The 26,529-nt window shown below is 36.9% G+C and overlaps 1 protein-coding gene across 1 annotated transcript in view; it reads right to left on the bottom strand.

The window, feature by feature from the left end:
* Positions 1 to 18,728, bottom strand: part of dlgap4a (discs, large (Drosophila) homolog-associated protein 4a) — a 156,076-nt gene extending 137,348 nt beyond the window's left edge. Inside the window, exon 1 of the mRNA XM_028453197.1 lies at positions 18,290 to 18,728. The gene's annotated coding sequence lies outside the window, so the exon portion shown is untranslated. The remainder of the gene's footprint in view (positions 1 to 18,289) is intronic.
* Between the last annotated feature and the right edge of the window lie 7,801 nt (positions 18,729 to 26,529).

Raw genomic sequence — 26,529 nt, 5'->3', positions numbered from 1 at the left:
AAAACCAGGAGTTTGTGCTCCTTCACGGCCTCAGTCCTACACACAGATGCTGCTGCCTGCAGCTGGACATCTTATTATAATCAGTGCCTCCAGAATCTTGTGGTTTGTGCGATAACTACAGCCAGAAATTCATAAAATTGCAGCCAATTTCCTCAAATATTAAAAAGCGAGTTTCCAGAGTTTATGGGAAACAAGAAACATATGGAGAGGAATCTCAAAATCTAAAAACAAAACAGGCCCCAAACTCCTTTGATGTTGAAACTATAGGGCACCGATTGTAAAGATGCACATTTTAAAATAAACAGCAACTTTTTGCAACATTTAGCAACAAAGAATTATTGTTTTACTTTTGACCAGATTTGTGAAATTTCTTGGAAAAAATATAATGTTCATTTAAAATCTAAATCTAAATGTTACATCTAATTATAAATGTTAAATCTAAATGTTACATTTAAATATAAATGTTAAATCTAAATCTTTTATTTTGGTGCTTTCTGTGAATTTGCATATTAGTTAAATATTTAGTTTCACCCATGACGTTTCGATTTAACATTTAGATTTAACATTTTATTTACATTTAACATTTAGATTCAACATTTATATATTTAAAAGCAATATTTAGATTTAACATTTAGATTTAGTTTTAGTATTTACATTTGGATTTAACATTGACATAATATTTTTACGAGAAAAAAAAATCTCACAAATATTGCTATAATCTGGTCAAAAGCAAGTTTTTTAAACGTGGTTTGTGGCTAAATGTTGGTTTTTATTTTAGCATGTGCAACTTTACAATCGGCGCCCCATATGAAACACATATATACAGTAACATGAAATCATAATTCTGCCTGTTAGGTATTTAAAAGGAACCCGATTACAGCTATGCACCATATGCTCATTTATCGCTTTTAAAAATGTGCAAAGGACTATCTACTTTAATTAGCATTCCCTCAGAATACAAACACAGAAACCATCTGTTTACTAAAGTCTTTTTTGTTCAAAAAAGTAATTAAATCCAGTGACTGATTCAACAACTACAGTGGGTACTAAAACAAACAAAAAGCCTTTTTTTGTTTCATTTTTTACATACAGCTTAACCACGTGCACTATCAACAAGAAGTGTCCCTTAGGGCTTATGTTTTGAATCCAGATAATTATATCCTGGATTAATCTCCGTTAGCGGGCTTCAACTAACCATACATTGTCCGTTAGAGAGAAGCAACAAGCTGATATTCAGAGTTTCTGAGAAACGTCTCAATGTCCCGCCCTAAACAGCACCACTTTCTCCCACTGTCTCTGCCAATCTACCAGAAGCCACGCCTCTACTTTTCTGCACGCGCATTGCAGAAGATAACAAGGTCGCATCTGGTCACATTGATTTAGTTCCATGGGTCAGATAAGAGCCAAAAATCCTATTTTTACACATGAATTAATGAATTTATCAGTGTGAAAGCGCCCGATGCACGAAGGCTTTATCAGCTGAATTATTTTATTGATCAGATATAAATCTCTATGTTTCCTAAAGGACGTCCTCATCGGTAAATGAAAGTATTACATCAATGATACAAAGGCCTTTCCGTAGCCTTTCTTTTATGCCTCATTGTTTTTGGTTTTAAACTGCTTTACTAGTCATATTTATTGTAGGTCTTACGCTTTCTTTGTAGCACTTTCTAGATTTCTTTTATGTAAAGTGCAATACAAATAAAATCTATTATTATTATTATTATTATTATGAAAAAAATATTCTCTCTCATCAGCTGTCAGATCAGATCCACACAGAGACATATTCACACATCACCTTCTATTGGACAGCATACTTTCTAAGAGATCTGATTGGTCAGGAGGCGGGACTTTAGCACTCGCTCAGATCCTAGCCAGAGCAAAACCTGCTCAGAGCAGGCTAGTCGTTTAGCACAAGTTACCTTGGTGATTTAGCTCCGTAAAATGTTAGCGAGCTTCGTAGTCCAGCACACATTGATTTAATCCCGGAAGTTAGCGCGATAAAAGGTAATCTAAACCCCTTAAAGTCCAGAAAATGTTGAAGGATTTCTCCTTTCAATTACTAAAACCAAACAACTGAGCTTTGATTATCATTCTGCAATGCTCCGCAGCTTCCACTTTACTTGTCTCTGTTATTTCTCCTTTCAGTCACGCTCATGTTTATATCAGGGCTTTTAGTGGTCGGCTGCACGTGGAGAAAACAAAAGAAAAAGAGCAAAGAGTGGAATTTTAATCACCTGAAAATTCAAGCCTAAATTTATCACGTAAAACCCGTGGAAAATGTGTTTATGTTCATTTTCTCAATGCTCTGCTGTGAAAACATTGGGCTTGAATAAACAGCTGCTGCTGAGATCTTCTCTGCTTTGGACACATGAGACATAATGAATCACCAGGGGACACAGACTCATTAATAGCTGTGTGCTGATTAATTATCCCTGGTGCGGAATATTCGGCTTAACATGCAAATTTGTGTCAGAAGAAGCAGTGAGTGGTGCAGCCCAGGCAGGGATTTATTGTAAAGTGACACATAGGACGCTTGTAAGGCCATTTTAAGGTTTAATATAGGAAGAAATGTTTGACAGGAGATGTTATAAACCTGACTTAATGTAGGCAGAAGATGCCATAAGATAATCTTAGTAGCTTTGTGAACTGATTGCTTGCTTTAGTTTTTAATTAAGACATATCCTAAATTGATGTAAATATGAGGTGATTAAAATGATACTGCGTAGTATGTGCAACAATACTCTGCTTAAAGGTGCAGTCTGCAACTCTTATAAAGGTGACTTTTTGTCATATTTGTTAAAGCTGTCACTTTATAAGGACAGCTTTACATGAAACTAGTAGTTTGCATGAAAAAAACAGGCTCATTGAGTCCCCCCTGCTGCTCCTGCATCCTTTGGCAGATTGCCAGTGTATGGTCTGGAGGAGTAGAATATGGAATTAGCGACTTTTCTGCTTCAAAGGTAATTACTGCTGCTTGATTTACAATTTGTTTGATTTGTAATTGTTACACTAGAACTCTGTGGTGCATGTGTTGCTCGTGGGTGCGCAGCAACATCCGTGTGAGCTGCTGTAAGTGACACTGAGTTGTCGCTGCTGCTGCTGAGGTGTGTGCACATTGAGAGAGAGAAGCGCTGCAGTGATATGCTTTTAACAGAGCGTGTTATATTACTGTGATGTTGCTCTCTGACTAACGTGAGCTTGTTAGCTCCTCTGAGGGAGGGACTTTGGAAAGTTTGGAGGCAGGGCAAAAGAGCATCAGGGAGGGAGGGGGAGAAAGGGATCTGAGAGTCGCAGACTGCACCTTTAACCCTCAGGGCACCTTTAAAAAAATTACACTCTTTGAGCGTAAGTACTAAAATGGTACTCTTCATAAAACTGTCATGAAAATGTTGCATATAATTGTTATGCCCTTTCGGTCATAGACACATTTTTTTCAATGAGAAAAACACAAAATATGCATTTAAAAAAATAAATAAAAAAGGTGCAAATAGGAACTTTTGATATTAAGTATTACAGCTTTGAGTAGTTCAATAAATGATAGGAACATTGATTTTGAGGCATTACTTTTAGAGCCATGAGCATTTTTTGAAAGAAACCTACTGCTTAGGCACCAAAACGGTATCCTTCATAAAAGTCATAAATATATTTTTTTCCCACTTTTTTCACATCAGATCTTTTCAACAACTTCAGACCTACCCATAAATATACATTTTTTCATTATATTTTTATACATTTTATATTTGTATGCCCTTTTTGTCATAAAAACACAATAGACGGTGTTGTGACTGTTTTAGTGCCGCTTGTTTTCCACGTCACAGTCTTGGTTGAGCCGCACACTCTGAACCAAGAGCATTGGCGGGAGCAATGGACCAAAAAAAAAGCCCGAACCCATTTCAACCCGTTAGTATTCACGTACGTGCGCAGGCGCATGTAAAATGATCCGAGGCACGCCAGCATCCATTTGTGTGTCTTTCTCACGCTAATCAAAACACATCACCTGATTTACCACGCATCAAAACTAGGGATGTAACGATTAATCGTAAGGCAGTTAAAAATCGATTCATAGGTACCACGGTTCACATCGATGCTCTGAAAATTGAATCGCAGTACTTTTTTTAAACAGCAGAGGGCGCTAGGTATTAATCCTTCCAGAAGCGGACGTGACGGGCGGAATCTGCTACTATTTTCTTTCTGGCCGCCATTTACTGTTAAACATGCTCATAAATGATTCTTTACTCTTTTAGCACCGAAAGAATATCTGTAATATTACGTGAATATCTGTAAAAGTCATGTTTTTCTATTAGCTCTGTCTGCTAGCATAGCTTCTCTTCTTCACTGGTGGAATAACTGCATGCCAACAGACCACTGGGTTACCAGCGCCCTCTGCTAGTCTAAACAAATATCTGACGTAAATACGGTAAAATGACTGTTTTTTTTTTTTTTAAAGTCCAATTGTTAAGGCACAAAATACATTTTCAGTTGCACTTTTAAAAAGAAAAAGAACTCTTAAGCAGTTTTGAATTGTTTACTATAGAACCAGAATTTAAATTAATAGGTTTCTTCTTCATTTGTATTATTCCTTTATGTATTTCATTCAAGATTTATTTTTAGTTAAATTGCATCATTTTGCATAGTTTATCAAGGGATTCTTTTGACAATGAAAAATAAAAGGAAAATAGTATAGTATTTTTCCCAAAAAAATAAAGGAATATTTTTCAGTCATTTGTCAACATTCCATTTTGTAAAATAAATCGTGAGAAAATCGTATCGTGAACCCAGTATCGTGAATCGAATCGTATCGGGAGTTGAGTGAATCGTTACATCCCTAATCAAAACTAAATTAAGCCCGAACCGTCGACACAGAGCGACACAGACACACCTTAAGGAAAATATGTAAATTCCAAGCCAGGATCATAAACAAACTTTCCTGATATTTTAACTTTAGATGTTTTTAAAAATGTATATGATGGTAAACAGGACGCCAAACAGAAATAAATACTTTAGATCATGTAAAGTAGTAACAGAATCAAAATAACTCAAAGAAATAAAAGGGACTGGTAGTATACTGGACCAACCCTATACAGGGCTGCAACACCCAGCGTCCATGCTTTAAACTAAAAAAAGGTACAAAAATGCTAAATCTAGACTAAGTACCACAAATGCGGGACTACCAGTGATCTCCAGCCCAAATTAAAATAACAAACTTACAAAATGTTGAGTGGGGATCACAGTCTGCTGCACTTTGAATGTTGTTGTACCTCCTTTCTTGTGGTGCTCTGAGCTGATTACTGACGTGAATCAGGTGTGTTAGCTGAGAGCGAGGCACCAGCTGGAACTATATTTTTGTTCAACTTTGCATGGTAAAGAAACGATTAGTTAGACCAGTGTTTCTCAATTGGTATAACAGGAGGTACCAGTGAGAAAGTGTGAAATTAACAAATATAGCCTCAGTCTTGGTCCCACATCAAGCATGAGATGACCAGAAAATGATAAAAACCATAGAAATAAATCAATGCAGGAGCCACTAAATGAGTGTTTTTCAACCTTTTTTTCTTTTAATCAACACAACACACAATCTTAAACAACTGCATTTTTATACTTTGACTTTGTCAAATATAAATCTAGTTAAAAAAAAAAAAAAACATATCTGAGCTCAAACGTCATCAAAAATTAATTCTAGAAAAAAAGTCTTTGGGGTCGCCAGAAAGTCTTGATATCAAAATTTCGTCACGATCCAAAAAAAGGTTGCACTAAATACTGTTTCTTTCCATAAAACATTCTTCACAATTTAAATTAAAGAATAAGAATCTGTATTTTGACTAATCTGTTTTTTTTTTTCAAAATATGATCTCTATGTATTAAGATTGAAAGAAGTTTTTTGTTTTTTTAAAAAATTGGGATTTGAATCGAATCGTGGACCCAATATCGGGAATTGAATCGTTTTTCAATGCTATTTTCAATGCTGCTAAAAAGAAACGGAGGAGGAGTAGGGCTTGGCGATAAATCGATATATCGAGATTCACAATATATATCAAGTTTTCTGTTTTGGCGATATAGAAAATTACATTATCGTCTATACTAATATATACATATTTTATATCTTATTTTGTGTTAAAATACTTATTTTAGGAGTCACTACTTTAGTTACTTCTCGTAACAGCATTAAAAGCACAGTTAGATGAATCACTGAGTGTGTCCTAACCCAGACCTACCACTAAACATCCACACCAGAACTAAAGAACTCACTCACACGTGCTGTCTCTTTTAGTAGACTAGTCTGTTAGGGGAAGAATTGTGCAAATTTGTCTCCAAGCAGAAATTTATCATACTAAATCTGGCGGGAGCCGGAGTCAATTCTCAATGGGGTCATCATAATGGATAATTCAAACAGGTTATTCTGTTAGTAGCCAACCTAAAGTCACATCATTAAAATTAAAAACAAAGGTTGTGGACCTAAGGGATTCTAAATATGATGCCTATTTGACAGTAACCTTGACTGGCATCACTAGAGCTGGGTATCATGGCCAATTTCCTAAATCAATTTGATTCCGATTGATGCAATTTTTAATCGATTAATCGATTTCGCTTCAGTATTGATTGACTGATCTTTCAAATTTGATTTGGATATTAATACAATGATTTCAAACTTCTGACTTAAGTTGGGACGTGTTACCCAGCAGAGATTCTTCTGCATTCGCCATGTTTGCACTGAATACACTCTCCCACTGCACAGGCCCAGTAGTTGACGTTGCGGACGCAAGACTATAGCGTTCAACTACTAAAAATGAAAAATAGAAATCGATTTCAACACCTATGAATCGATTTTGGAAAATTTCAAAGAAATCAATTCAAGATCGATTAAATTGAAAATCCAATATGGCCACCTGTGAATATTTAACATTGGACATTTACGAACAACAATGTCTTTATTTTACAACATAGAAGCCTGACATCCCAAATTCATCTATGAAAAAGTAATGAAATAAAACATGTACAGTAGGTGGCGATATGCACCTATTCAAGTTGGGTGCAACATGTCAATAACCAAGAAAGAAGAAGAAGAAGCCTGACATACCATATTATTGTATCCTTAATTGATCAACCAAATCAACTGTTTGTTAATAAATGTCTCTGTATGGCATTTTGCATCAGCAAATTTAACCCAGAATTGTCCTCCTGGTAAGAATTTTTTTAAATTAAAATTATCAAGATTTATATTGTATATCGACATTCCGAACGAAAAAATATTGAGATATGAGGTTTGGTCCTTATTGCCCAGCCCTAAGGAGGAGCAATGAGAAGACGAGGGGAGAAGGAGCCTTTTAAAGCACGATGACCTGATGGTAAGAAAGGTCACTGACTCAGCATCAGTGGAGGCAGACTTTAATCACTTCCTGCTGCTTCATCACCTCGTGCATGAGATGGGGAGAGAGCTGCATTACCAAGGTCATAAAATCTCTCTGAGCCGAGGACGCACAGGACCAGACGAGGCATTTCTCCTCCCAAATGAAATCAAGCCGTTTTTACTCCCACTTTGATTCATTTTCCTTCTCAAATCTAAGAGGACCATGATGAGACAATAGCTGAACAGATGGAGTACTAAGACACTTCACCAATGATAAGGAGGAAGTTTACACATGGCTGACTTCAGAGCAGCGCTCTTCTCCATGAACTGAAGTTACACTGGTGGCTTGTTGCTATGGTAAATACTGAGAAACAACAGCTTCGAATACTGTATGTGAACTATTTTCTCTCAGTCGGATTTAGTCAAACTGGCTCAGAAAACCTCGGGCCTCATGTGAGATGTTGTTCTTATCCATAATATTGTGCTTCAAACTAACAAATTGCCCCAATTAGGCTCAGGGATTACATTAGAACACGTGTGAAATTTAAAGGGGCCAAATCTGGTCCTTTAGAGCAGCATTTCTCAAACTTTTTTGGCTCAAGTACCCTTTTCTCTAACTTTTGAATGCAAGTACCCCCTTTGTTTGACTAACACATTCTGTGAAAAAAACAACTATAGAGCATAATGATGGAATGATAACACACAATTTTTGTTTTTAGTGTCATTTTGTTGTTCTTTGTCTGTTCTTTTTTATTATTATTCAGTTTATTTTTCTCATATTTTGTGTGTTTTTTATGTCTTTTTTGTGTTTTCTTGATATAATTTAAATTATTCCATCTCAGTGTGTGTGTTTTTGGTGTTGTGTGGTTGTTTCTTGTGTTGTTTTGTACGTTTCTCTGTTACGTTTGTGTATTTTGTAGTGACCTGGTATATTTTTCTCTCATTGAGTGTGTCTTTGTTGTTGTTTTGTATGTTGCTGGTAATTTTTAGTATGATTATAATGTTTAACTAAAAATAAACATAAAACCCCATATTTTTAATGCCTTCATTTTCTACACTCTCTTGCTCTCTCTCAAGTACCCCCTGCGGTACCATTTGAAAAACACTGCTTTAGAGCATCAAATTCAGCCCGCTAGAGAAAGTACAAAGTATAGAAAAAATATTTTGTAAATTACCAACTTCTCCAACAAGTTCTGATGAACTACGGCCGCACCGAATAGCACGTACCACGTTCCTGAGAATTCAGCGAAATGACTCGGTTCCACCGAGTAAAACAAATGAAATTGTGCGGCGTAAAATTGTGATCTACACTGAATTGCATTTAAAACACTATATTACACAACTATGTTCCAATAAATTTAGAAATCACCAAAAAAAAGGGGTGGGCCCTTTCACGAAGATCTCCAAGAGGCTCTTGACATCTGCTCATAGAATGTCCATGTCAAATTACAACCAGATTCACCGAACATTAACGGAGGAGTAAAATGGGGCCCCCGGTGGCCCCTTGGTGCCTCCATGGCACATACGGAGTAATGGGCCCCATTCATATATTGGAATGTGTCAATGATTCCGTACCACCAATTGTTTTATTGAGAAAACGACTTTAAAGAAAATGGCCTAAAAAAGGGGGGTGGCGCCCCTCGGGCCTCTAATGAAATTGTGTGAGGCATAATCGTAATCTATGTTGAATTACATTTGAAACGATATATCACACATCTATGTTCCCATAAATTTGGAAATTACCGGAAATGGGTGGTGCGCCCCCTACCCCATTTCAGAAAAAGAGCTCCGAGCACCTCATCACCTTCAGTCATAGAGTGTTCATACCAAACTGCATTCCGAGGAGTATGTCATTTGAATGGGAGTAATGGGCCCCATTTATATATTGGTATGTGCCAATGATTCGGTACCACCAACTGTCGTAATATTTGACTTGCAAAAAAATGAGAAATCAACTTTTGATTTTTGGTTTTTTTTTTTGCCCCTGGGCCCCAAATCCACAGATCCGTAGATTATACCTACCAAATTTCAGCCCAATCCTTTCACGAATAACAGAGGAGTAGCGATTTTAACTAGTGTAGACAACGACAACAAGAAGAACAAAGTGAGTGGCGTTTTGTGTCCGGTAGCCCAGCTTAAAAATTCAATTAAAATCTACAATATTTGCATACCTCAGTTTTCTACTTCTTATATCACATGACGGCAGTCTTTTTTAATCTCAAATTGTTGAATAAACTCTCAATTTTTCCTAAATTCATCCACGAAATACCCAAATTTGCTAAATCAGCTAAATTTAAGTGACGATCCTGCAGGGACCGATACTTTATCATTTACGTATAATTTATACGGAAGTGCAAACCAGGGCACAATGATGTTGAATTTGCTCTTTTTCTCACAAAGAATCTGTGGCCCACTGAAGCTCAAACTGGTTCCGTATTTGGCCCCTGAACTAAAATGAGTTTGACACCCCTGCATTAGAAAGATAGTGGTAGTCATCCTTGAAACCCAAGAAGTGGCATTTATCAGCTAAATGTACTGTCAGTGTCAAGTCAGTGAAAAAGAAAATAATTACAGAATAAGTAAGGTTAGATGGGAGTCAAAGGGTAAAGCTATAATTTATAGATCAGGCAGGAGAAGTTTATTTTTTTACTTAATTTGAAAAATCTGCAGATGTGAAAGAGAATTGGACACGAGAAGATCTTCTGTGTTTTACAGTTTCATCGATAAACAGAATCATGCCCTAAATATGATTATTGGAGATCCGAAGACAACGATAATTATGATGAATGCAATGTAATGAAGTGACATTAAATAACGTATAGGAGCAAAAATGCGTATGAGGATGTTTCAGGAGATTTGCAACACAACACATACTTTGTGTTTTGAGTATATTTGTGTTTCCAACAGTAACCAGTAACAGATTAAAAAAGACTTTCTTATTTTTCATTCCAGCTAAAATCTTAGTGACCACCGCCAGCAACAACAGCCAACTAAGCCGAAATAAAAGGAAGATGAAAATACAATGCATACAAACCAGCTTCTGCTGTTTCTCATCTCGTCTTCTAATACAAATTTAATGTACCGCAAAATTATTCAGTCTCTGCAGGATTTCATGGTCACTTCGTGTGATTGTCGTAGCCTAAAATGCCTGATTTTATGGAAGATTTATTAAAAAAATTGAAACAAATGTTGCCATTTTGTCTTAATACTTTACCAGAACTTCACAATTAACAAAATATGATTGCCTTTTAATTATTTTATTACAATGTAGAAAAGGGCTCTGTTTCACAACCATAATTCAATAACATGTTGATAACTTCAATTAACACATTTTAAAGGTTTTTATGCAGCGAATCTAAAACCAAGATAAATGAGTTGCATTTACTACTTATGTGTAATATATGAAATACATTATGGTAACATTTTAATTAGTTCCAAAAGTGCAAAACCAAAGGTGCAAATGACACATTTGCTGACCTCTTTATGACAAGGCTGCTTTATCATAATTATCTGACTTAGGCTGTGTTCAAAGTCGCATACTAACGTACTACTCAGACTAAGTCTGCCATCAATATGAGTATGTAGTGCATAGGGATGTATCGATCCGAAATTGATACTGGTCCGATATCAGCCAGAAAACAAATATCGGATTTTATCGGACTGCATCTAAAATCTCTGATATATATTTATTCAATTGTAGAATACTGTAGATATTATGTTGAAGGTTAAAATGTATGTAACCAATTGGTTAATAATAAATGGGTCAGTTTTTTTTCTCATTCCTACTGTTGCTGACTATTGTTCTGTGTTTGAGCCTTTTCTTACATTCCACACTACAAAATAAGTAATAAAAGTATGTATGATTTGTGCTGATATTATATCGGATCGATATCGGTATCGACCAATACTCAAGGCTGCAATATTGGTATCGTATTGAATGTGAAAAAGTTGTATCGGGACATCCCTAGTAGTGCATTCATATTAGATAGTATGGAAAGTGTATGTGAGAAATAACCGAATGTACTGTATACTACGGTTATATTGGAACATTTTTGAAGTGTGCATGGTGGCCCAGCTTCAAGCCAAAAGTCAATCATCCCCTTTTCAAAATAAAAGCATCTATTCTAACGAGCATCTATTTTATTGTAATTTTCATTTCAGGTGAACTCTGTGATTTTTGCAGGTTTTCCGTGATCACAGAAAATCAAAGGTGTGGTAAAACATGCTTTTGTCTTCATTGTAGAGTTCTGTAACATGATAATGGCTGTCAATCAAAGGTCCAAGAATAAACATAAAAAGACTAGATGATGCTAGAATAGATAATATCACCCGTCAAATTAACAGGTTAATCAATGATGTGGGTATTCAACATAGTAGTAAACCCTTGGCTTTCCTTTTTTTGTCTAAAAAAAAAAGTTATTCATGATTATGTGATTATGATAATGCCAATAATATCCCGTATGAAATGTTGGCTGCTGGGGGGCTCAGAAAGAAAAGCCTATCACTCATTAGAGCTGAAACCCAATCTCACTCCTGCAGTACCGGAGACAAAGATGAAAGTAGATCTAAAAGTTGAAGCGTAATATGCAAATTTTCACCCACAACCAGAGGTAATGCTTAATGTTTCATCTACAGTAAAAACGTTTGTAACTCTCCTTTCATAATAAAATGAATGCATACTGCAAGCCTAATACAAGTCCACTGCTTTAGCTCCTGTTAATTTAATAAACGGTATCTCTAGTTTCTTTCTAACTAACCTTTATGAGTATCAAAGACTATTTTTGCAAATGTACTCCGTAAAATAACATGCGATGGAGAGTGTGAAAATGTATCTTGCTTGGTCTTCCATCATAAAATGTTATATTCTTCAATAGAAAATCGTTTTGTCTTCCATAAAATGTAAAAAAAAAAAAAAAAGAATGGTGACAGAAACCCTTTGAGGAAATACCTCAAGAAGACTGCACTGTAGTAAACACCGGTGAGTCTCCACTGGGTCCCAGCTGCATCGTTTGCATTCATTGTCCACTGAGTGATGACAGTTTGCATGACAGCTGTCCGAATGCTAACCTAATAGATTCAGTGCGACTGTTTGCACACTTCTGATTCAGATATTGTAAGAATCCACAGGGTCCTGCTGGGAAAATACTCAACGTTCTCTCTTCTGTTGACGTCACACTGATATGTGTGATGCTCGTACTTGATCTGGTCGATTCAGTGGCTAAAAACCTTTACTTGTCTCTCATTAAAACACCCACTATTTTGGATCTGAGCCAGCTAGGTTTCCTTTTAACTACAGTATTATTATGGCTACTGGCCGGGAGGACGTAGCACGTATGACATTGACACCAGTGGTGGAGTGGGACAAAACTTCAGCCTAAGCATTTTCTCTCCAGACCAAACCATTTAATCATTATGATCCCAGAAAACCTTAAAATCCTTTTAACTATTTCCTTTGGCCATTTTGCAACTGTCTTTGTCCCATTTTGCCTCTTTTCGAAAAGTTCTGACACTGTTTTCAGACTTTAGCTACCTTTTGCCAGTAAATATCTCTTTTTTACTATATTTGCAAGTTCTTTGTGAAACTTTTATCCAATTTGTGTTCATTTTTTTGGCCACTTTTCAATCAAATTAGTGAACTTTTGCCCAATAAATATCATCTTGTTTCCCTTTTCCCCTACATTGTGCCTCTTTTTGTTCCACATTTTTGCCCTTTTTCACTTTTTCACTATTGTTTGCCACATTTTGCCTATTTAAACTACCCTTTGCTATTACACGTTATTCTGCACCGAGCATTTTAAAGGACAAGCATCACCCAGCCCATGCTCTGTTCCAGTGGGTGGAGCCAGGTTACAACCTGAGACATGTGAACATCAGCACTCACAGGGCCCGCTTCCACAACAGCTTTTTCACGGCTACTTTCAGGCACGTGGCACAGGACACTAAAGAGGGCAGATACCACAGCACTATTCTATTGAGAAATTAATCCCCCATGCTGGACAATTTTACACTCACGCTCTCCTATGTGTAATGTAAATTACACTTAGGTTATATTTAATTATTTACTTTTTGTTGATTATACTTATGTCCTTCCTTTGTTTTTTGCACCTTACTTATACTGTCTTGGGTGATTTGTTGTTGTTTGTATGTGTTGTTTGTAAAAAAATTTTAAAAATAAATAAATAGTAAATAAATAATAATAAATAAATAAATAAAACGATTTCATCCTGACTCAGGGACATGCACAAGAATTCCATTGTACCTGTTCTTTTTTGGCATGTGCATATGGCATTAAACTTTATTCTATTCTATTCTATTCTATTCAACATATTACATATCACTTGGTTCCTTGTAATTTGCCTATTTTTTGCTCACTCTTGACTGCTGTTGGCCCATTTTAGTAAACTTTTACTCTTTTTTTTTGCCACTTTCGGACCTTTTTTTTTTTTTTTTGGCCACCTGTTACCATGTCTGCATCCACTCGCTTGTCAAAAAGAAAAACGTAGTGGACCGGAAAAGGCCCACTTCGAGTCGACGGCCCACCAGGACGATGCCTGTTATGCCAGATGGCCAGCCCACCCCCGATTGACACCATAGGTACGGGATACAGTTCTCTGCTAGAAGAGCAAAATCTTCAGGCTAACTGCATTACTGTACGACATTAGTTTGACAGATGTTGTTCCATTGACCTGTAAAGGAACCAGGCAGCTCACAGAATTAGCTTAGACTTATCAGACTCTAGTTTGACAATACCTGTAACATTGTCCTCAAACACTAGGAAATAGGGATCTAATGACGTTTTTACTACTAATACGACACCAATATGTTAGCCTTGGCTTGAGTATGATTGAGTAGGATCGACCGACATGGTTTTTTTAGAGCCAATACCAATACTGATAATGAGTAATGAGGAAACCGATATTTAGAACCAATATTCATTTGCTGTAAAAATTTAAATTTTGGTGTCAAAATATAGAATATACACCATTGGATTAGAGTACAGTATACAGTTTGTTTGTTTGTTTGTTTTTTTACAACGACCTAAGATTAAAAAAAAAAAAAAAAAAAAAAAAAGACCATAACCCATTAAAAGGTCAACATCGTCTTGGAAAAGCACATACCCATAACAAATAACATTTTTCAAAGCTTCTACATGACCGACATGGCTATTTTTTAGGACCCTTAGTGGTAACAGATGATGTGACATTTTGGAAATATATGATAATGAGTGACAAGAAATTGTGTTTTAAATACAGAAATCTGTAGTCCACCCAAAAAAAAAACAGAGATTTACAGTACATCAAATATAAAGCCATTTCTCAATAGGGAAGGCTACAAAGGCAGAAATAATTGAACTAATGTATGGACATCAACTGAAGCAAGTTTGGTGATAATAATAATAAACAATTGGCCAAAGATACACATGTTTTTGTAAAAAGAAGTTCAGGCAGAAGCCCAAATTGCCACAATGATGCCACATTTTTCCACAAGTTTGGGAACAAGTGTGTTACTGTAATATGTCAGTCAAATTGATTCCAATCATTTTTTGTCTTATTTCTGTTGTAGAATAAACTCTGGCACAAATATTGGTTTAAAAGGTTTAAGCAATTCACTGTATTACATAAAAACTAAAAGTGTAAAGATCCCTTAAACTGAAGCAAATAAATAAAATGGTTCCCTGAATTACCATCAAATCAAGCTAAAAACTGAACTGTACTATACAGTGGTTAAAATAAGTTAAATTATCTGAGGACAAAATGTGCAGGGATCTTCCAGCAGCATTCGGCAACTCTTGCTGTGTAGCCAATCAGTGGGGACTTATAGGTGGGACATTGTTACACAGCAAAGTGCGGTGAATTCAGGAAATAAACTCAAATACTACATACTTTAATGACTTATTTTGAAGTGTGGAATGTTAGAAAAGTCTTCATCAAAAAAAAAAGAAAAGGCTTCATCATCATCATCATCTTTTTTCCCCTTCCACTGCTTTAGCGGCTTGGCTCCACCAGAGGCAGGAACCTTGACTTGCAGTTGAATAGCAGAAAGGCCCGTAAGTTTTATCATAGTTTTTTCATATGTCACAGGTAGGGGTGTTGAAAAAAAATCAATTTGGCGATATATCGCGATATTACGTCACGCGATTCTCGGATTGACTCAAAATGCATTCATATTACTTTATTTATTTTATTTTCTTACCTTTATTCAACCAGGAAAGTCTTTTCCACTACAGGAGACATTGTAACTGCACAAACAACTGCGCTGAAACCTGGGCATGTTGACCAGCTTGTGTTTTTTCAATAAAATCTAAAAAGAAAGTACTAACTTTCTGCATTTATTTGTTGTTCTAGGCATATACATCAGGTAAGTTACACTAAAGTCACGTTACGCTAAAGCCATGTTACACTTACGTCAAAGTTGATTTAAAAGCCACAGGCAGATTGTATGTTATTTTTTAATTTAAAGTTGTTGGCACATGGCATGTTAAAGCCAATGTTTTGAGTGTAAAATATGCCAATAAAATGTATTTTATACATAATGTTCGTATGAAGGTGTACACATTAGTCATATATTTATATTTTTTTAAAAATTGCAATAATCGCCTTATACTTTAATATTGGGATATATCGTATCTTATCGTAACATTACCTATGTATCGGGATACAAATCATATCGCCAGATGCCAGGCATAACACCCAGAGTCACGGGTAGGGATGTAACGATTCACTCAACTCCCGATACGATTCGATTCACGATGCTGGGTTCACAATACGATTCTCTCACGATTTTTTCATTTACAAAATGGGACTGTAGACAAATTTTTGGGAAAAAATTAGAAAATACTGTATTGTTTTCCTTTTATTTTTCATTGTCAAAATAATTCCTTGATAAACTATTCAAAACAATGCAATTTAACTAAAAATAAATCTTGAATTAAATAAATAAAGGAATAATACAAATGAAAATGAAGCCTATTAATTTAAATTCTGGTTCTATAATAAACAATGCAAAACTGCATAATAGTTTTTCTTTTAAAAGTGCAACTGAAAATGTATTTTGTGCCTTAACAATTGGACTTAAAAAATAAAAAAAAACGTCATTGCACTGATTTACGTCATATTTGTTTGGACCAGCAGAGGGCGCTGGTAACACAGTGGTCGGTTGGCATGCAGATATTCTAGCAGTGAAGAAGAGAAGCTATGCTAGCAGACAGAGCTAATAGAAAAACGTGACTTTTGCAGATATTCAAGTAATATTACAGATATTCTTTCGGTGCTAAAGGGGTAATGAATCATTTATTAACATATTTAAGAGTAGAAGGCAGCCAGAAAGAACGTATTAGCAGACTCCGCCCGCCGCCAACACTTCCGGATACAAAAAAGTTAAAAAAAGTACTGCGGTTCAATTGTCAGAAAATCGATATCAACCGTGATACCTATGAATCGATTTTTAACTGCCTTACGATTAATCGTTACATCCCTAGTCACGGGTATATACGGTTTATTATTAGAGCAGAACAGAGTTTGTTTTTGCAGGGCTGAGTTAGGAAGTCTAGTTATATGAGCAATGTACTTCAGGTGTCGGACAAGACAGAAGTTATGGAACGATGTAGAGTGGGTGAGACAGAGTTTGTTGAGTTTGGTATATTTGAAGCGCCAGTCTACGGTGTCTTCTTCTAATGATGGTGTTTGATCTCTTTGTCTTGGTGGTGCGTTGACACGTTCGAACCCATTTTGGACAAGTTTTCTACGAAAATGAATCCATGTGGAGTCCAATTTTGCCAGCTGTGAGGCGTTAAGATGACAGGCTTGAGTACGCTACGTAAGACGGCTGCGCACACACGCCGTTAGAAACTTTACCCGGGTGGACAGCTTTATCCGACGATCGGTGAGCACGGTTTTTATCTCATTCCACTTCTTATGATCAAGTGATGTTACACAAAGAACAATAGTCAACAATTTAATAATTTAAAAATTGAATATTTCAATAAAAAATAATCTATAAGACGACGAAAAATGACTAAATCCAATAAAAACAAAACAAAAGTGAAATGGGTTTCCAGAGTAGTACTCAAGTTACTGTAATTGAGTTTCTTTTATGGGTACTTTCTATTTCTAAATCAGTAATTTCACTTTTGGTACGTTTTACAAGAAGTAAAGTAATTTGTTACATTTCCACACCCGAACGTTACTGAATAAAATGTTATTTTTTGTTCTAAAATAATCAACTAACATTGTAAAACTACGAAAAAATGAAATGACCAGACAACAGTCAAATGCACGGTGCCAAAACAGCGTTGGATGGAGGTTATTTTCTCAGTTTTAGAGCTCATAAACGTAGCTATACTTATTTTTTTTATTTTGAATGGATTAATTGGTGTTATTTTATTTAAAAAAAGACAAAAGTTTTAGTTTATACAGATAAATAAATTAACTTCCAATTGTGCACGATTTGGTCTCTTCCTTTTTCAGTTTATACATGAGATGTTTACTGTAGGTGAAAGTAACTAGTAACTTTTACTTTGAGTACTAGTTAATTGAGCTATGTTTTACTTTGACTTCAGTATTTTACGTATGACTTACTTGTACTTGTACTTGTACTTGAGTACAATTTCAATCAAGTAACGGTACTTCTACTTGAGCAGCATATATCAGTAGTCTTTACACCTCTGCACACATCATTGACACACATGTAATGGGGTTTCCAGGTGCAGGAATACTTTATCATCCAGGTGTGTTCATACTGTAGTAAACAAACAGACTATTTCAGTAAATGTGACATTTCCAAGTTGCAGATCGACAGGTGAACATATATAGAGCTTTGAGATGAAGAGGAGAATGCAGCAATAATAAAATGCAGCCCGTGTGTGTGCGTGCGTGCGTGTGTGTGTGTGTGTGTGTGTGTAGGCACTAACACACACTAAATGAACATGACAATAAGCCTTACCTTATTCATGTTATTGATCCTCTGTTGGAGGCTTTGGTTCACCCACATATATTAGTTATCCAGCTCTTCACATGCCGTAATGTCACTGTCATCCACCGGCTGGTAAACAACAGCTCCTCTTTACATTGCTGCTGAAATGAGTGTCACTTTGTCTTTTATCCTTCAAAATGTGAAGCAGGTAATCATCATCATCATCATCAGTTCCTCGGTAGGAGATCACCGGTATGTACGGGGATCCATCGCGGGCGGGAAAACGCAGTTTGGAGGCAGACGGTGATGATGCTGCGGCAGCTTCGGTTTATCGAGATGCGGGATGATGGAGGTGGTGTTGGGGGGGGAGTGGTAGGTAGGGTAGGGGGTTCATCCACAGGGCCCAACCAAACACCCAGCCACCGGGAAATGAACTCAGCGGATATCACGGTGGTGGATGAATCACTGTACGGAGAGACTGTACGGAGAGAGAGAGAGAGAGAGAGAGAGAGAGAGACTGGGCGGCGTGCGTGCGTGCGTGCGTTATTTATACTGTCCGTTTTTGATGATCAATGCCTTTGATGATTCAAAGAGAGGTGGGAGGCTTCAAAAGATGCTCCTGGAAGATAAAAAGTAGTGGATTTTTCTTCCCCATAATGATTTTATCTTTGGTTTGCGACTTTACTTTAACTATTTGGTCTTGACATGAAGTTATGGTTGAAGTTTGTGGAGCAAAAAGTATGGTTTTTTTTTTTTTTACTTGAGTTTCATAATAATAATCATCATCATGCATTGGCTTTTATATATATAGCGCTTTATCATAGACACTCAAAGCGCTTTACAGAATTAAGGCATTATTCTTTCACTCCACACTTAGTGGTGGTAAGCTACTAGTGTAGCCACAGCTGCCCTGGGGCAGATTGACGGAAGCGAGACCACAGTGCGCCATCGGCCCCTCCGACTACCACCAACACTCACTCACACACTACAATCATACTAGGCAATGTGGGTGAAGTGTCTTGCCCAAGGACACGATGACAGATACCACTAGAACTTGGTGGTTTCCCATCCAACTACTGCAGGTCCACACCTGTTTCGCTTCCAAGATCTAACAAGATCAGGCAATGACAGGCTGGTGTGGAGTTTGTCGCAAACATTATTTCCGATTCCAACCTTTCCATGGGCCAGGAAGTCTAAACTGCTGACAAAATGCACCTCTTCAAATAACCGAGTTACAATGGAATTGTTCATAATGGCAACCCTAATTAGCATATTATGCATATGTAATAGCCAAATCTGGTTATGGTCTAACCAGAATGAGAAAGCCTTAAAACGTCGGGGTAGACACAAAAATGTCTCTGGTATCTCGCCGAAGTTATCGCCAAAAAACACACTCTCGGTAATGACCGCCTTAATTTACATATTATGCAAAATGCAGAAGGATGCCAAGCCAGCATCATCCAGTGTCACATACTGAGTTTACCTCGGTACTGAGATTATAACCCTAACGCTAACATAATCCAATAAACAAATAAAAAACGTGTCCGTTCACTTTGAAAACAAAAATAAACAAAAATGAACTCTTTTTTTTTCAGCAAAAAATCATTTTTTGATAGTGTGCATGTGCGAAGTGCGCTCATGCGCATATATGCGCATATACAATCTCAGTACATGGCACCAGATTCTGAATCAGTACTCCTCAAAGATATGAAAACCGCGAAAAAACTTGTGGGGACGCGAAAAGCACTTTGAGTGTTATACTGCTGGACTATGCTAGGAATGATTTTGTTATCTTGTGAATTCCTTTAAGTTCCATCTTAAGACACACTTCTACCAGAAAGCATATCCTGATTTTACATAAACCTCATTTTGTCATCTTTTTTGTGTTTTAATTATTGGTTTGTTTTATTCTAATTGCTTTTTCTTGTATTGTTTTATTTTTCATTTTTCATTGTTTTTTCATATTGATTGTGCATTTTATTTTATGTACATTATTTTCGTTTGATAAATGCTTGATAAATAAAGTTTATCATTATTATTCTGAATTTTCTTTCTTTTTGTCACTCTATAAAAAAGGACAACATTAAAAGTTTTCATTAGTTTTCCCAAATTAATATAATCTACATAATATACAAATATTTAAGTGCCATAAAACACTGACTATATAGCTACCTCAAGTGTGTAGTATAAGTTTTCAGTGAAATGGTCCCAAACTTTTGAGCCTTTAGGTTGGTTCCTTTTCTGCAGCGCAATTCTTTACAATGTAAATGGTGAAGCAACACTGCTCCCAGCAGTTCATGTATGGTACTGCAGCAAAAATGAAGCAGAAAGTGGCCGTCGGCCTGATTTTTTCTTGAATATACGACATTAAACGACGCGTCTATGCACATATTTATAGTCAACATGATAATTTATGTTACTAATCATTGATGCATTATTGTATATGCTACACACATTGTGGTTGGTGAAAATCCCAAGACGATCTGTATATTAAATTCCATTTTTGCTTTTTCCCCCACTGGCAAGAATTTCAAACTCCGCCTATGCATAAGAACCCACTAAAACGTCACAAACCACCATTCTCAGCCAAGAGCAAAATTAATAGCCAGGTTTCAGCACATAGTGGGTAGTCACTCATTTTTACAACAAAACACACCAAAATGAAATACTTTTTCCTAAAACGTCAAGAGTTGAACAGGAATGAATCAACAACTCTACGTAATTCCCAAATACATTTGTTTTCAGCAGAAAAAAGTGGTTTTGAGGTTTAGTTACTATTTAAGTGGATCAAGAGTTTTAATGATTGCAAAACAATTGAATAACACAAACATTGCATGCAAAAGGAAGATGTGTGCCATCAGCAATGGCACAAATTGGACTAATCTCTAGTTTGAAATCAATCTGACAATACCAGACAATCTTTGCTCTCCAGAGTAATACCCAGCAGCACAAGCATTAAAGGTGCATGATTGGATAAGGCCATGACTAATAACTTTGCATCGGATCCCAGGGTGGATATCCGCAGGGAGCGTGCAGGCAGCCAATGGTTATGTTGTAAGATAAATAATTGCTTTGATCATCCTGTTGGCTTTGATGGGGCTGACCTTAGTTATCCAGAACTAATCTCTTCACATATTGTCTTGCAACAAGATGGACGATTATCGTAGCTGGGATTGTCAGTTCAGCTGTGGTACAACTGCACAGCGGGATTTTCACAGGGTTCAAGTGTTACTGTAAGACATCTGTTTTCTCCCTGCAAGGATCAACTGGATGCGGATCAGTGGCATATGCTTCAGACCATTTTGAGCTGCTGCCATTCAAATAGCCACTGGGTCAGTTGGCAATGTGTTGCTCTCTGAGTGATGAACGATCCTTTGCCTACAATGGTTGGCAATTTGTTTATGTTGTTTCCTATGTATGGACTGTAACTGACTCATTATTGTGTAGCTGTCTTGTCCTATTAGTTTTAGTCCTAGTCATTTGACTAAAATACTGTACAACTTGGTTTTGGGGATTATTTCAGTGATCGGCTGTGTTCGAAATCGCAAACGAACGTCCTACGCACTACACAGTCAATGAGTATATACTATCTACTATACTATAAGTATGATTACGATAGTGACCGTTCCCACCGAAGTATACTTCCAAGTTTCCCAAGATGCATTTCGAACCTACAACGACAAAAACCTGAAGCACACTGAGGCTAAATATTTCCGTTGATTCTCCACAATTAGCATTTTGTGCGAGAAAGTGACCAAGTAGAATATCAACATGTGGTCATTTGATCCATAAAACTCGCGGAAAAAAATTTCATGCCGACATTTTGGAGATTTTTGGATACCTGACAAAACTTCCGGTTAACTTCAAAACAAAAGCCCTATTTAGAAAAGCATTCAATACTAATGGAAGACAAAAAGAGATGCTTTTGTTTTGAAAAGGGGATGTTTGATTTATAGCTTGAAGCCGGTCCCAGGACGATTTTACTTTTTGCTCGCAATACATCATGGGACGGTTGAGTATGACTAGTGAGTATGACTAGTGTGCATATTTCAGAAATGTCCCAATATAGTTACAGTATACATCCGGGTATTTCGTGCATACTCATTCCTTTCATACTACCTGGAACGCACTACATATTCATTTTGATGTCAGACTTAGTATGAGCAGTACGTTAGTATGACATTTTGATGCCATAGTCTAGGTTTAGTCAACTAAATGACATGAAGACTTCAGTCGACTAAATCTGTTACAGATACAGACGACTAAAATTTAAAGCATAACAGTTAATGCATTTTTAAAGATGGCTTTGTCCACATGTAGCTGGGTATTATTTTTAAACGTATAACCACTCTCCTCCATTTGAAAAAGAAGTTACCTCTACACATCATCGTTTTAAAAACAAATAAATGCTATCCACCAGTGAATGGACATCACTCTCTGTTGTTGGCAGCTTTATGTATTTGCCTAATGTTGGAGACCCGGTCCATGTAGGAGGCCTGTCTGGTGTGAGCCATACAGCGGGACACCGGAGAGGATAGATGGTGCAGATGGAACGCAGCAAGCAGCACAGCCGAGAACCCATCCCGCGGCATCCCTCAACCACACTGGCCCCACGGAGCATGGCGGCATTCCCCCAGGCACCGCAGGGCCCTGAGCAGCCCGCCCCTCCACAACAGGGCGCGACCGCCCAGCAAAGAAAGCCACACCCGCACCAGGACCAGCACAGGCCCACACAGTCCCACAATACAACACCGTCCACAGGGATGTGGACCCGGCCCCACCGACGAGAGAGGAGGCCATCAACCGCCCAAGCAGGGCCACCCATCAGCCACAGACCGACAAGCAGGTGTACCAAAGCACAGTGCCGCGAGCACAGCCCCCGTGACATTTGGAAACTTAAAACTATGCTTATTAGTGTCCACACTCAAACGCATAGCTGCCGTTTTCCTTTGATCTGAGTTTCTTTAAAACTTTGTTTTTCATGAAAAAAACTCTGGTTGCATGTGGATGATGAGGCAAATCGAAGAAAAATATCTCTATTTTGCAAGATACCCTGCTACGTGTGGACAGGGCCTCAATTACCATTTATCAACATGATATGGAATGGTATTAATAATACCACACAGACAGATTTATTGTGATCAATGCATAAGACCACATGATCACATATGTCGTCCCAGTGGATGAAATCATAGTTTCGTTTTTATTAGTCGACCAAAATATCAATATATTTTGATAGGGATTTTCTTAACATGTATTATAAAACTATGACAAAAAATGTTCTGTTGACAAAGAAATCACTGTTGTGTCCTCAGAGTGAACTTAGTCTGGTTAGATAAAGGAAAACGAATCAATGTCTTCTGTGTGATCAGCACTCACAGAAACAAACATTTTGAGCATTAGCTTTTAATCTTTGTATTGTGTTAAAGTGTCAGCATATTTCAGTAACACACAGTGCACACTGAATCAAAGTTGCGCCTCAGCATTGAATTGCTCAATTTAAGTATTCTCTCACAAACCATCCATTTATTGATCTCCCATATACCTGCCTGCACTGATCAGAATCAGAGTGAAGGCTGGGATACACCCTTGACATGTCAGCGGTCCATCTCACATCTGATCAACAGAGACACATAACCACGAATGTAGGATCTAATTAACACGTGTTTGTACTGTAAAAGGAAACTGGAGTATATGTCCCACAAGAGAACATGTCACCTCCATTTTGGAACAGCCCTGTCTAAACAGTATTAAATCCCTGTTTTTCTTCCTGAGTGAAGACATTGATACTGTCCTTATAGACGAGGGGTGTCAAACTCATTTTGGTTCAGGGGCCAAATATAGACCAGTTTAATCTCAAGTGGACCACAGATTACAGGTGGTAAAATGAGCATTTTTATCACTGTTGTGCCCTAGTTTGCACTTGCATGTATAATAGTATTCAAAGTATGTAAGGCATTGACAACATCCAAGCAATAAATGACATATATCAATTATCAGTCCCTGCAGGATCTTCACTTAAATTTCTCAGATTCTTGTAGTGATCTTGTACTGATCTTCGATCGTCAAGATCACGACGTGCGCCCACTACAAGACAAAACATTGTTCGTAATGGTAGCATCAGAACATGTGGATGGCCTAACAACGTTTAATATTATTAATAGCCTAACCACTAGGAACGAGTGTATCATAGTGTATCATGTTTTTCCCACTGTCACTAAATGTTTGCTCATGTGGATCTTGTTGGGTTCTTTCTTTATTTCTTTCTTTCCTTCTTTCTATACTACGGATTTCATATTTTGTTAAACGCTCTGAGATGACTTTGTAGTAATTTGCGCTATATAAATAAAGTTGAGTTGAGTTGATTTTGTGACCAATTTTTACTTAATTTGGGGACATTTTGGAGAAATATTATGTGATATAGGCATAGAAAAACTGAGTCCTTTAAAAAGGAATTGTACAATTTAATTGAATTTGTGTTGGTACCGAGATATCTACAATTAAATCAGTTGGTGGTTTACACAATAAGTCATGTTTTCACTGTCATTTTTACTTTCTCCTGCGGGCCAAATTGGGAGCTTTAAAGGGCTGGATTCGGCCCCCGGACCTTAAGTTTGGCACATGTGTTATAGCTGCTTGAGTTACATTTACTTCTACATTATTCTACTACTTTTACTCCAATGCAGTGTTCATTTTGTTGACTAAAAAATATTTTTGTCAGCTAATAAAAATGAAACCATAATTTTGTCACTTGCTACAAAATCCAATCAGAGCTCGTGTGATCACATGGTCTTACGCATTGATTGCATCAAATCTCTGTGTATTTAAAACGAGACTATAACTGAAATAGTCCTAAATGTTGACTAAAACTAAGTTGCATTTTAGTGTAAAACCTGTGACTAAAACTAAATGAAGAGATTTTGTTCCAATAACCATGATGTGATGTCCTTATGTAGCTAAGTGCCATGTCTAACTGGCTCTGTTTTGGCTCACTAACTACTGCAAAATGGTGACACATGGATGACACAGCAAAGGTAGTGATACTGGACGAGTATTCAAGGCACCGAAGAGTGGATGATGCATAATGAGGAGGAGGAAGAGGAGGAGGAGGAGGAGGAAAGCTGTTCAACCATCAACTGCCAAACTCTGATGCTGCCTTGATCAGATCACTCCTCTCTGTCATGGACATCTGTTTCATGTAACAAAATCTAGATTGTTCCAGCTAAGCAGGTTTTAGATTTTCTCAGATTTGTAAAAGAGTTTATGTGAACCACGTATATAATCTGCCCTGAGTGCAATCTGTGGATTTAGTCATTACACACACAAATTACAACACAAGTCTTATAATTAGAGTGCTGTTTGAATGGCTTATTATATTACTGTCATCTAAACCATAAAGATACACCAGATAATATTGCTAATCTTTGACAATTCGGACAGTGTCATTTATGAGTAGGTTACAGGTTGGAATTATTTAGACTTTTGAATATGAGAATCCACTTGTTCAACAAAACTGTCAGTCCAATTATTCTAATTGTACTTTCTGACCATTATCTACCATTATCAGTGTCTGACCATAAGGTGGATGTGCAGCATTATTCTTGATGTGCTGCTTCAGCTTGACTTGCAGATCCTCTGTGACATCTAGTGGTGTTAACCTGACAGTGCAGTGTTACTTTAAAAAAAAAAAAAAATCAGGGGCCTTTTACAACCAAGATTTTTCTAAAGTGGGTCAAATCAGAAAATAACAGATTTATTTTTTAAAGTAAAAAAGTGCAATTAGATAAACAATGTTTGTAGTTCACTCATAACTTTCTAAGTCATAAAGCAATGACATTCATGTCTCGTATTTAACTTTAGAAATGGTTGATTTTGCATCATTTTTCTAAAAATTTTTTTAATTTGTAGGATTTTCTGTGTTCTCTGATTCTGAACACAAAATGACTAAATGTAGAAGTTGGGACAATATTGCCCAGGGTATCGCTAGAAAAAAAATCCACACAATCTACTACAGTTTGTTTTTATTACTTCTGCCAAGGAGGATTATTTTTTATTATTTTGTTTGTCTTTAAGCAGGATTATGACAAAAGTCCTGGGATCAAACCCCCAACCTCTCCATCAGAAGATGACCCCTCTACCACCTGAGCCAGGGGTGTCAAACTTATTTGTTCAGGGGCCAAATATGGACCAGTTCAAGTGAGCCGCAGGTTTTAGGCAAGAAAATGAACAATTTCAACATTAATGTGGCCAAGTTTGCACTTCCAGTTATA

The sequence above is a fragment of the Gouania willdenowi genome, chromosome 7, assembly GCF_900634775.1.
Source record: "Gouania willdenowi chromosome 7, fGouWil2.1, whole genome shotgun sequence".
NCBI lineage: Eukaryota > Metazoa > Chordata > Actinopteri > Blenniiformes > Gobiesocidae > Gouania > Gouania willdenowi.
Note: the sequence above shows the minus strand (reverse complement) of the source record. Positions and strands in the feature narration are given on the sequence as shown.